A 12,714-nucleotide genomic window follows, 5' to 3' on the forward strand; every position below is an offset into this window, starting at 1 on the left:
GCCCAGTACACCATCACTTTTCTGTCAGATTCCCATCCCAACCTCGTTTTAATGCTGTTTATTTCGAATGTAGCTCTCCTATATCTTTTGGCTGGGAAATGAATACATGCAAGACCTCAGACCTCATGATTCCAGCAACATAAGGAGCAGACTTTTAAAAACACATTTATCATTTCAAGGAAGCCATTCCAAGCTGCTTTTTCTGAGAGTTATTGAAAGCAGTTTAGGAAATGTAGGACACAACTACTGGTTGTAGTTGTGTCCTACATTTATAAAATAAGAGGAAGATAGAGACACAACTACTGGTATGCTCCAAAATTTGTTCAAGGAGATCAGGATACTTGAGTATATAAGAGTAATTTCCACAAACTGTAGATTCAAATCAAAATTCTTGGTTTTCTTCAAGTATTGCAGCAAAAAGTTGTCAAGTGGCACATTTCAGGGTTAACACAGCACTGGCTGTTGCTCATGCCCACTGTTGGATATAAATGAATATAAAAATAACTCATCAATGGTTTGAATTGGCATTGCATTTTTAAATCTGGTGGTTCTGATTTTAATTTAACATATCCTGTGGTGCAGTGTGTGAAATATGTACTTAACCCAGATTGTTGTGAGATGAAAGCACACTCGTGTTTATTTTACATTATTTGCTGTAGTTTGTTGAAAGCCAACATTCCTGGGCAGTGAATGCAGCAGGGATGAATCATTTGAACTAGGTGAGGGGTTAGCAGCTGGAAGAAAATGAAAGTTAAATAACTACATTAAATTTCAGCAAAATGGGTTAAAAATGTAATGCTAGAGAAACTTGTTATCTCCATTCTGAGACAAGGAATTATTTCAATGGGTTTTCTACCAGAACTTCTAATGTCAGCTGTGATTAGAGGTAATTAATATCACACATTTCCTACCTTCAGAACTGAGGTGCTGAAGCAAAGTTAAGTACAAATTGCTACCAAGAGCTGTAGCAAATGCACTAAATGACAGTATAGCATCAGGGAATCAATCCTAATGATTCATATCACCATAGGAATCTTAATCAAGGAGCAGGACATCACCAGATGGAGTATTGAATGGTTAAGGAAAAAAGATGGGCCCAGTGCTGGAGAGCTCAGCACTGAAGCAGAGGCCAAGGGGAATGACAAAGGAGGCAAAGAGAAGGGAAAGCAGAACAAAATGATGGAGCAGCAGCACCAGAAATGAGCCCAGCACAGGGGCTGTCCACAGTAAAGATTTTCTGAGAGCTTGTAACAGTGATTTTGACAGAGGACAAGAGAGTGGGTATTTGTGGTGGGCCCGTCTCACACCTGAGTGTGGGAGTGATGGGCAAAGGTGCCTGCCCGAAAATCCATCAAGTGGGCAAATAACGCTTATATTTAGGGCTAGATGAGAGCAGAAATTTTATCTGGTTAGTGAATGATGCACTTGAGCCTTGAAAGCAGAAGGAAGGGGCTTCTCCTGAGCAAAGCAGGGCAGAGGAAAGGGGCCAGAGGCAGCAGCAGCAGAGCAAAAGCCACCCCTGAGGAAAGGATGCTCACAGCAGTGCTTGAGCTGGGTACAAGTTGGATCAGACAGTGCTTTTCAAGGCCAGAAAGAAAAAGAGGTGGGAGTAGCTGAGATTCTAAATGCCAGAAGCCTGCACAGGAATTTTAGCTGAAAGGAGACGAAAGGCCACAGAATAAAGCGGGTATTGAGGAAAAAAAAATTAAAAATTACTGAGGGTGTGAGAAGTCTGAGGCAATGATGTCTCCTAGGATGCCTGTGGGACAGGCAGCGTGCTCCTGAGGCTGTGGGGACCTCCAGAGCTGTCAGCTGAGCAGCTCTGCTCCCACCATGCTGCAGCTGGGGGGCAGTTGCTTTTGGGGGGTGTTAGAGGGAGAGGCCTCAGCTGGGAGAGATGGAGCAGGGAAGCAGATCTGTAAATCACAAGGGACTGGGAAAGGGAATGCGAGTTTGGGGCTGTAGGTGAGGCTGCACTGAGACAACGTGAACACACAGAGAGGAGCAGGAGAGAGAAGCAGATGCAGAAGTCTCTGGAGAGTGGGGCAGTGAAGGGAAGCATCTGCAGAAGGAGACTTGAGCAAGGAAGAGAAGGCAGTGGGTCACCAAGAGAGGATGGTGGCTCCATGGGTGCCTGACTCAGGGGGTGTCCTCAGGGCTGTGTGCTGCTCCTCGTGGTTTCACAGCCTGCTCTGCAGAGGCCTCTTGCGGGTCTCTGACTTTCTCCTGTATCTTCAGCTGCTCTGGCCTCCTTGCTCAGGTGTGAACAAACCCCAAGGAGGCAGAGGACAGGCTGGGACATCCTGCATTCTCTTGCAGCACTTGAAAGATCAGCATTACTGAAACCCAGAAGAAGAAGAAGAGGTGTTGAAGGCTGTCAGAGTCGGGCAATCAGTCGGGCAGGTGCTCTGAGGAGTACAGAGAGCTGGGAAAGAAGGGGCAGAACAGTAAGAGGCTTTCCTTGGGCTAGCAAACACTTGGGTCGCACAGCTACAGGCTTCATCATCACCCTACTCCCCCGATTTCAGTTTTCAGAGACAGCATGGTTTTAGTCCTTCATCATCCTGTCAGGCTGGTCCAGATGGCAGAGACTCAGAGCAAAGCAGTTACTCACCAAGAGGCACTGGAAAAGGACAGGCTCTCTAAAAGCAGTAAAGTTGCATTCAGTGAACACTGCACTATGTCTAAGAGCAGTAAGGGCTGGACTGATGTAAAATGGAGGTGGTCCTGTCACTTTGGTGATTCTTTTGTCTGCATTTTATTTGTAGCTTCTATAACTCTAAATAATACAAATTTTCATTTATCATAGGCTCTTGTCCTTCAAAAATTGCGGGAATACTTTGTCTGGCCAAATAAGCGTTTCCTGGATGCTCTTTCCATTAATTCTCTCAGTCTTTACTGAGGGGCAGAAAGATAGGGATGCTTAAATTTCTAGATCATTAAGATTGGAAAAGACCAAATCCAAAATGTGCTTTTCCCCCAATCATTAAGATTTGAAAAGACCTGTGAGCTCATTGAGTCCAACCCAGCACCTCCATGTCCAACACTAAACCTGCCATATCTTGATGACTTCTGAATGGATGAATGACCATTTCCAGGGATGGTGATTCCACCACTTCCCTGGGCAGCCTGCTCCAATGCCTGATCACCCTTTCAGTGAAGAATTGTTCTCTGATATCCAATCTAATTCATTCCCTGGTACAATTCCTAAGCTTTCCATTGGAGATGCTCACTTAAATTCAGCGAACAGGCACCTGCTTGAGTTTTGGGCTGATCTCTTTGAGGTGCAGAGGTTGTCAGTGCAATGCAAGCCCTTGCTGCCTCATTTCTTTGCCAGAATGCCACAACTCGTGCCCTGAGCTGCTCCAGGATGTGCTGGCGATGGATGCGGCTGTGACAGGCAGCACCGCTCCAGGCTGCGGGCTCATCCCGGCTGGCGGGGAAGGATCAGAGCGCTCCCATCGCTCGCTGACGGCTGCGGGCAGCGCTCCGGGAGGGGACGCGGCGGCGGCGGCTGCAGCGCGGGGCCGCGGCCGCCCGGGGGAGCGCAGGCACCGCCGCCCGCACCGCACCGCGCTCCGCCCGCTCCTCCCGCACCGCGCTCCGCCCGCACCGCGCTCCGCCCGCTCCTCCCGCACCGCGCCCCGCCCGCACCGCCCCGCACCGCGCTCCGCCCGCTCCTCCCGCACCGCGCTCCGCCCGCACCGCGCCCCGCCCGCTCCTCCCGCACCGCGCCCCGCCCGCACCGCCCCGCACCGCGCTCAGCCCGCCCCGCACCGCGCTCCGCCCGCACCGCCCCGCGCTCCGCCCGCTCCTCCCGCACCGCGCCCCGCCCGCACCGCCCCGCACCGCGCTCCGCCCGCCCCGCACCGCGCTCCTCCCGCACCGCGCTCAGCCCGCACCGCGCCCCGCCCGCACCGCGCCCCGCCCGCACCGCCCCGCACCGCGCTCCTCCCGCACCGCGCTCCGCCCGCACCGCGCCCCGCCCGCGGGGCCCCGCGGAGCACTCCGAGCCGGAGAGCGGGCCCCATCCAGGGTAAAACACTGCCCCCCTTCCTGCCTTACATAAACTTAAACTTTTCCCCCCTCTTTCTCTCTCTCTCTCTTTTTTTCTTTTTTTTTTTTTTTTCCCCATTATCGAAGATCTCAAATATTCCGAGAGAGGTTACAAAATGTGTTTACTTACAAATTTGGAAGTAGCGACAAGACGCAATGCAGTGAATTTGTCATCTGCTCATGACTAGCAGATGGTCCTCCTTCCTTTGCAAGCAAACTGCGTGAGTCACATCTTGCCTGGTTTGTGGGATCGAGCCGAGGCGCTCCCTGGCACCAGGGTGGACAGAGTGGCCCGTCCTGGTCCTGCCGCCTGCCCACACAGTCATTGGCCTCCCTGGCACTGTCTGGATCTCACTGTGCCCTTTGGAAAGGTTCCTCATTCCTCCTGCTCCCACGGCAGATCGATCCGGGTACACTCCTGTCTATGGTGACTCCTTCATGTGGCTCTCACAGTGCAAAGGGATCTTGAAAGGCGAACACCTTGCATTAACATGTTGCAGATGAGCTGATACAGATAACTGTGAGTTGTGCTTGAACAGACTCATTTTTTAGCTGTGGATGAAGCTGAAGTGGGAAATGCAAGAAAGCTTGGTGAGACCCTTTTGGCTGGAATCAGTGCTGCCGCAGGCCAGTGTTGCTGTGAAAACCCAAGTTCCCTGCATCAAGGCATGATGTGTTGAAGGGGACTCTGAGCTGTCTGAGCTCTTAGTCAGTAACAAAACTAAACACAACAAAATTAAAATAGTACAATTCTCCATTAGTTTAGAGCCGAGGCGCTCCCTGGCACCGGGGTGGACAGAGTGGCCCATCCTGATCATGCCCACACGGCCAGTGGCTCCCTGGCACTGGCTGGATCTCACCTGCCCTTTGGAAAGGCTCCTCATCCCTCCTGCTCCCACGGCAGATAGATCCAGGTGCACTCCTGTCTATGGAGACTCCTTCACGTGGCTTTTGCAGTGGTAAGGGATCTTTAAATGGGAGCACATTGCATGAACATTTTACAGACAAGCTGATAGAGATAACTGTGAGCTACGCTTAAACAGACTCAAGCCAGAGTGGGAAATGCAAAAAAGCATGATGAGACCCTTTTGGCTGGAATCAGTGCTGCTGCAGGCCAGTATTGCTGTGAAAACCCAAGTTCTCTGCATCAAGGCATGACATGTTGAAGGTGACTCTGAGCTCTTAGTCAGTAATAACACAAAACAAGATTAAATTGAAATAGTGCAACTCTCCATTAGTTTAGAGCCGAGGCGCTCCCTGGCACCATCCTGATCGTGGCCACACAGCCAGTGGGCTCCCTGGCACTGGCTGGATCTCACCTGCCCTTTGGAAAGTTCCCTGCATCAAGGCATGATGTGTTGAAGGTAACTCTGAGCTGTGCTCTTAGTCATAATAAAACAAAACAAAATTAAATTAAAATAGTGCAACTCTCTATTCATTTAGAGGTCTGTGCAGAGCTTTCAGAATTGAAGTTGCTTGTCCTGGTAAACAGATAAGCACTGTCTCAATTTTATTACAGGTATGTTAGAAAGTTGTTTTACAAGATCTAACATTCTTTCCTGCCTTCCCTCTCTGGTTTGAGTTGATTTCTCTTGATAGCTTTTCCTCAGTTATGACACATTCCTGGTTTTGTCTTATCGTGTAAATCTGCATGATTGGTTTTCCTCAAGATCTGTGTCTGTGTGTGTGTATTCTTCACAGCAGAGCAAGTTTAAATGATACAGAAATGACACACCAAGAGTGATGGGGAAAATTCAGGGAAGATATCAACCTGAAAATGTTTTGAAATGTTTTTTTGCAAAGTGGACAGGTTTCAGGTTGACAGGTTCTTTTAAAATGAATTCATTTCCAAAGCTGTCACTTATTTATATGGCATAATACTCGTGGCTCTTTGCTGAATGCAAGAGTTCCACTCTCTCACACCAGCCATGAGTAAGTTGTGCACTCCTGACAGATGCTCATGCTTGCAAAATGTGAGACACAAAAATTATTGTGCTTGACAATCTATAGGTAGCAGAATCCATGTGAATAATGTAAAGAAAGTGTTGGGTTTCCTTGCTTTTCAGTTTCTTCTGGAATGTTTTCTTTCCTGGTTTTCATAGAAGAGCACTCCAGATTAAGGAGGCACTCTTCATAGGTAAGAACAGAGAGACAGTCCTCTTGTTTCTGAAAGAAGTGCTAAAATCTGCAGAGGACAGTGAGGAAACTCATGTTAACCTGGTAATAAATCCAAGCCTGGCACCAGGAGCTCTGATTTGGAGATGCTGGAGCTGTAACCAACCTGTGAGCACCATGGCACAGCCACAGTCCATCACTGACATTTCCTCCAAAGTGTTCTGTTCCAGAGGTCAGATGCTGCCCTAGGAATTGTCACCCTGCAAGGACACAGACCTTGAGCTTCTCCTCTGTCTGAGCTCCTCAACAGTAGCTGTGAAGGTGCTGGTGCTGAATTGAATGTGGGAATGAGAGAGGAAGGGGAATTGAGGGCTGGTTGGGATGGAAACATGAGGGGGTTGCTTGCAGAGATGGATTGTCTTCAGGTTTGGGAAGGGTGACACTCATGGGGGCCCCTGGGGACTCCAGTGCATCTAACCAGCGTCAGGAAAGCCCTCCAAGGTGCCAAGAATAGGTTTGTCCTCTTGGTCCCTGAAATGAGCCTCCTCTCTCCTCTCATTGCTGCCAATAAATCCAGGATTAGGAAGCTGACAGCCGCCTACATGCTCTGGAAGAACACAGTGACCACATACAAAATTTATAGCCTACAACATTGCTGTAGGTGGGGATAGAAAATACTTTTGTGGGGTTTTTCGGCTTGGGATTCCCCGTGGGTGCTGGCAGTGACAGACCCTGATACATTATCCCCCTCCCTGCAGTGAGGCATGCAGGAGGAGAGGGCTGGTGTGCTCCATGTCAGTGCAGAGTCCCAGGGATTGGCGTTGCCCCGGGTGCTCTGGCAAGGTGCAGGCTACCTGTGTTTGATGCACCTGGAGCTTGGCTTTTGCTCCACAGTCAGATCCATCTGCTTCAGGTCAGTGCTGTTCTCTTCTCACTGTCAAAACCCCACAGCCCTGGCTGGTTGCCCTCTTGGGCAGCCTCATTCATCACCTAAGACCCTCCCTTGGGGCCTCAGCAGGTAACTACATAGATACTATAAATACTGTACAGATAAATACATAGATGGGGAGCAGGCCATGGGCTTTCTAAAGCATGGGCACCACAGCTGGTCAGCATTAGCCTGGTGGCTTTTCCTTGCTAACAACATGCACTGCTCACCCCTCATCACTATTGCTTCACCAGCTTTGGTGAACCCCGTGCTCACAGAGGGGAAGGAGACAAAAGGGAATGCTTGAAAAGGCCCAAGTGTGAAGTCTGCAGGAGGAAAATTAATTCAACAGAAGCTGTGAATAGAAAAGAGTGGGATAGCGAGCTCACACAGGCTTGACATTCCTTGGTTTCTACCGTGTCTGGGATCTGGACCTGAAAATCCTGGGTAAAACCACAACTAAGGGAGATGAAGTGGGAAAAGCTCTCACCTCTGTCTTCTTTGTTGCTGCTGGAGATGGAGAATCACAGACAGCTGTGAAATTTAGGTCCTAGCCAGCCAGCTTCTGTGAGGTTTCACCTCTGAGCTGAAGTTGGCTTGTAGTGAGCAAGTTTCTCATTACTTTTGGGTAATTCACCGGGATGAATACAAAATATAATTCGTTCCAGCAAAAGAAGAGCTGCATCTCCATTGGAGGTGCTTTGGGTAAATGGGAAACTCTGAGATGCGTGTTCTGCAACTCACAGTGAGACTTTAAATAAGATACCTGGGAAACTGAAAAATGAGCAGCCGCTGGAAAACCCATCATCTCAATGTTGGATTTTCACAAGGCAGGGGACTTGGAAGTAGATGATATTTAAGGTCCCTTCCAACCCAGGAATCAACCTCTGTGATTCTGTGATATTTGGGAAAGGGCTGAAACCCAGATGCAAACCTAACAGAGCTATCTTGTTTCTAAATTATTTAGTTTCAAGCTAACTCAAGGAGAGCCATGGAAACTCCTCATGGAAACCAGATAAGCCTATGGATAAAATAGTAAAGAAAAACTTCAAAACTTGCTGTTAAATAACTATAATGAAACAGACAGATGTCCTGTTTGGACTAATATATGACAATATCCAGTCCCTACACCTTATCCCTGCTCCAGATTCCAGCATAAAATCATGAGTGTACTCAGCTATTTCAAACAGACCTTGCCAAGATCAACTGCTTCATGTTTAATGCATTCTTTGTGTATCTCAGGTAAAGAAAACTCAATAGAATGGCAAATCTTACCCAGAAACAGCATTGCATTTCTGGATTTCCAGACCTGTCTTAGCCCCAAGCAAGGGAGAAGTTTGTACAGCAGTTAACGTGATTAAGCATGACTGACGCCACATGTGTCCCAGGCTGGAAGAACTGCTAAATCTCTGCATTTTGCCCAGTCATGTCACTGAAAGTGATTCCATACACCTGAAGAAGATTGCTACACCCAAATGTTTATTTTTCTGGTGATACTGGTTGGCCTACTTTTGCCTACCAGGGGAAGTACAAGCTGTTCCTACCCGAATGTCCTGAGACCATCCCAGATGAGCTTTCAGACCTGTTTGAAGTTATATTCTGGGTCCTGACAGAGAACTGAGCTCAACACCTTGCACTCCCTTTTCCAGCAGGAAATAGAACTTTGCATGCCTGGCTGCTGCTCTGAATTAAAACCTAATCTCCCAAAAAGTAACTCAAGGATTTTACTTAGTCAGGAAAGAAGGTGTGATAAGAATGTGGTTGTCTTTCAGGGCAGATAAGGGAGAGCTTCTGGTCCTGCTGGGAAGTCCTGTGGGAGGAAGGAATGTAATTCTGTGGGACCAGCATTATGGATGAACTCAGCATCCACTACTGGATGTGAAACAGCCCCTTGAAACTGAATCCAGCTCTTCTCAATCTCCAAAGGAGAGAACTGTAGTTTTGCTAAGGAAAACTAAGCCTGTGGTCTCAAGGGATATGAGATGCGCTTTTATTGTTAATTTGTATATTTGCCTTGCTGCAAATGTCATCTAAAGCTGTGTAGGAGGAACGTATCTGGAGGGTTTTTATCCAAATTTGTTTTATTTGGTGTAGACACACTCTGAAATAAACCTGAAGGCTGGGAGGGGTGGGAGGGGTGGAGGCTGGCCCTGAACCTTAACCCCATGAGTTTTCTCCTCAGCCCCATGGGCTCTGGCTGCACTGCCCACACAGGGCTCCCCAAATTATCTCAAAGGACAAAGTGATGGGGATCGATGTGGCTTGTAACTCCTTCCTTAACTCCCTTGCAATTGATGTTTTCTAACAAGAGATCCAAACTGAGACAAGGGAAACGAGTGAAGAAAGACCTTTCGAAAGAGGAGCAAAATGGGAGCTGGTCCAAGCGTCTGTAATTAGCTAATGGCTGTGAATATTTATGAAATCTCCCAGCAGTGGCAGAGAAGTGCTGATCCCAGAGAAGTGGACGCCCTCTTCCTTGATGTCTTTAATCCTTGCAGTCCCAGCTGCCATGGCTCAAGTTTTGGAAAACCCCACCCTCTTTCTGGCCTCTGATCAAAATCAATATTTCAGAGGGAAATGCAGAAGAGCAAAGGAGTTAAACAAAAGTTCAGATAAGCATAACAAATGCTGGAAAGATGAGATCCTCCAAGCAGAGTGCTCTAGAAAGCATTCCTGTTAATCTGGGCAAGGCTCTCATCAATTGCTCTGAGCAGGAAGTGCTATTATTGGACTCATAAGGAGGTAAGAGATTTATTTCCTCAGCTGCATGGAGTCATGCTATGAGATATCATTAAGTAAGAATAATTAGGATTTGAACTTTTAACATACAAGATTTGTAGGTTCTCCTGTGTTTCCAGTCCTTTCCTAAGTGGTAGTCAGGATTTCTGTACCATTTAACTATATAATCCTTACAAGTAATTTTTTTATGTCTAAGTGGCTGTGTTGATCTCCATTTGAGCATCTGTAGATGAACTTGGTAATCAATACTTTGGGGTGATAACAAAATAAAATATTGAAGTGTATTTTAATTTGAGCAGTTCAGTGGCGATCCAGCAATGTGGATTTCATTTTCCTGGCAATACCTTGATGCAGTTAAGACGTAGCCCAGAAAAAAAAAGATGGTAAAATCCAGAATGGTCACATCAGGTTAATTGGTTTCATGGTTACAATGGCAATATGAGGAGCTTGCACTAACACACAGAGCTGAATTTTCAGGGTGTGGGAAGCAAGTGTGCAAAGGGTCTGATGATTAACTTTCTGGCACCAGTTGCTTTTCTGTCACACTGCAATCATTACTTCAGGCAAAAACAAATCATTCTGTTGCTTCATCTGCAGAAAAAAAGCCCAGTCCAGCTCCATCTTCTGCCAAGCCTGAGCCTTCTCTTTCTTTCTGGGCACATGGAGAGTCTGTGGCAGCACTGTGGAAGGGACCAGAATGAAGGTGCCAGGAGAGCAGAGGTCCCAGTGCCCAGTGAGGTTTTTGTGATGGGGTGGAGCCCAGGGAAAGTCCATTCCACTGTGACATTTGAGATCCACTGATCTCAAGTGTTTCGTTTTGCAGAACAACAAATAGATTTTTTTTCCATTTTCAGATCCCCAGGCTTGATTTCTTGTAAAGCTTGAGTGTTATTCATGTCTGGACCGCAGCTGATCATTGCTAATTTTGATGCAGAGTTTGACTTTCCCTCCAGAGCAAAGGGTTTAATGCTTTTCTTCAAAGGCAGGGCAGATGGTTTATTGAGTGTCAGAGATCCAAAGAAGCTTAAATGGATAAATTTTAAAATGCAGTCCAGGACTTAAAGAGACTGGCTGATTTTTAGTAGGTAAAGCAAATTTAGAACACGGCCACTGCCACAGTGACCATGGGATCAAACTGGATTGGGATCCTACAATCCTTCTGCCTATTCCCACCCACCTTCTTACTGGATAGTGGCTGGGCTGACGCTTATTTAGGCTTCTATTGATGCTGCTATACAACAGAAAAATAGTCAAATGCTTCATTTTAAAGTTCCTGAATCAAGAAGAAATAATCATTAATGGAAATGATTTATACAAAGCTGTTAATTGATGAGCCAGGAGAGAACACAACTTCTTTCCTGAAGAGCAGCATTGAACAGGTCATGTCAGAAAGGAGATATAACATCACTGCTGTGAGATAATTGTTTATAAATGTGGTTGGTTTACCAATAATAGAGTCATAGAGAGGTTTGGGCTGGAAGGGACCCTAAAGATCACCCTGTTCCAACTCCCTTCCATGGGAATGGACACCTTCCACTAGAGCAGGTCAAAGAGGGAGTAGAGAAAAGAACCCCCGTGGGACAGTGTGAGAGGCAAGGTGGTGCTGAGCAGTCCTGGAAGAACAGGAAGTCACAGAAATGGGAAGATCCAAGGGGAAAAAGGGTGGGACAAGTACTCACTTAAAGCAGATAAAGGTGTTGCAGCAGATTTCCCTTCACCTGAGTAATTCCATGCCAAGGTACCTCCCCAGCTGTGCATCCTTGAGTGTGCTACACAAACATAACTACACATTCTTCCCAAAAATTTTCCCAATAATTGCAACGGTCCAGAATAATAAATTGCAGCTATATTAAAACTAATATTAATCTGTATCACATCTGCATCTCGTAAATGCACACCATTCCAAATTCTTGCTGGTTTTGTCAGTCACGTGCCCAGAAACACTTTCAGTGCACTAAGAAGAAGCATAAAAACTCCAAATCAGGTGTTTGGATCTCCACAACCACTGTGGCTTGAAAGAAATTCAACCTCCTAGGCAGAGAGCCAGGTTCTGCTATTGTGAAGAATGGTTCTCCTGCATGTGCTAAGGGATTAAATGTTCCTCATGTTCTAGGCAAGGGCACTGTAGGCTTTCCAATGGTGATAAAATGCAAATTTCACCCATAAGTTTTTCTGTTGACAGGGAGGATAACAATCTACTTCTATATATGTGTGTGTGTGTGTCCTTAAAAATTTTAAAAATTAAGATCTGCTGGAAAAGGGAGTATAAAAGGGTATGACTTCTCCAGATTTTTTTTTTGAGACAAATATACTGAATTGCAATAAAAATGTACCTAATCTTTAAGTCACTTAAACTGTAGTGTTTAGTATGAATATGGATATGCAGCTTGTGGCTCATCAAATATAGGGGCTGTATTGACATGTGAAGTATTGGATCAAGAAATTAATTTTGCAGGATCAGAGTCACAACACAAACAAAATAAAGAAAGTCCAATAACAGGAAAGGCAGAGCATCTCTGTTAGCTATGACTGATTTTCCATTGCCCTACATCCTTGGTAGCAATAAGGTGTGGCTATAAAATGCTGTTAAAAGACTAAATGCAATAGCTGGTCTGTACTGACTTGGCTGAACGTTTGAGCTGCTCAGTGTGGATTAAACTCTGCCATCACAGAGGGATAAATTTGCAATTTTCAACTGAGAGCATTCAGATTTTAGTGAATCAACACGAGCAAATTGACTTTTATTACCAATATTCCAAATGTATCACAGCCCCAGGACACATGATGTCCAGAAGTGCCCTTACTCACAGTCTGCAGCTGAAGTACCTTTCACAAACAGGAGGCTGCTTTGGCAGCAGGGCTTTCACCACTGCTGA

Source organism: Ammospiza nelsoni, chromosome 2 (assembly GCF_027579445.1).
Source record: "Ammospiza nelsoni isolate bAmmNel1 chromosome 2, bAmmNel1.pri, whole genome shotgun sequence".
Classification (NCBI taxonomy): Eukaryota; Metazoa; Chordata; class Aves; order Passeriformes; family Passerellidae; genus Ammospiza; species Ammospiza nelsoni.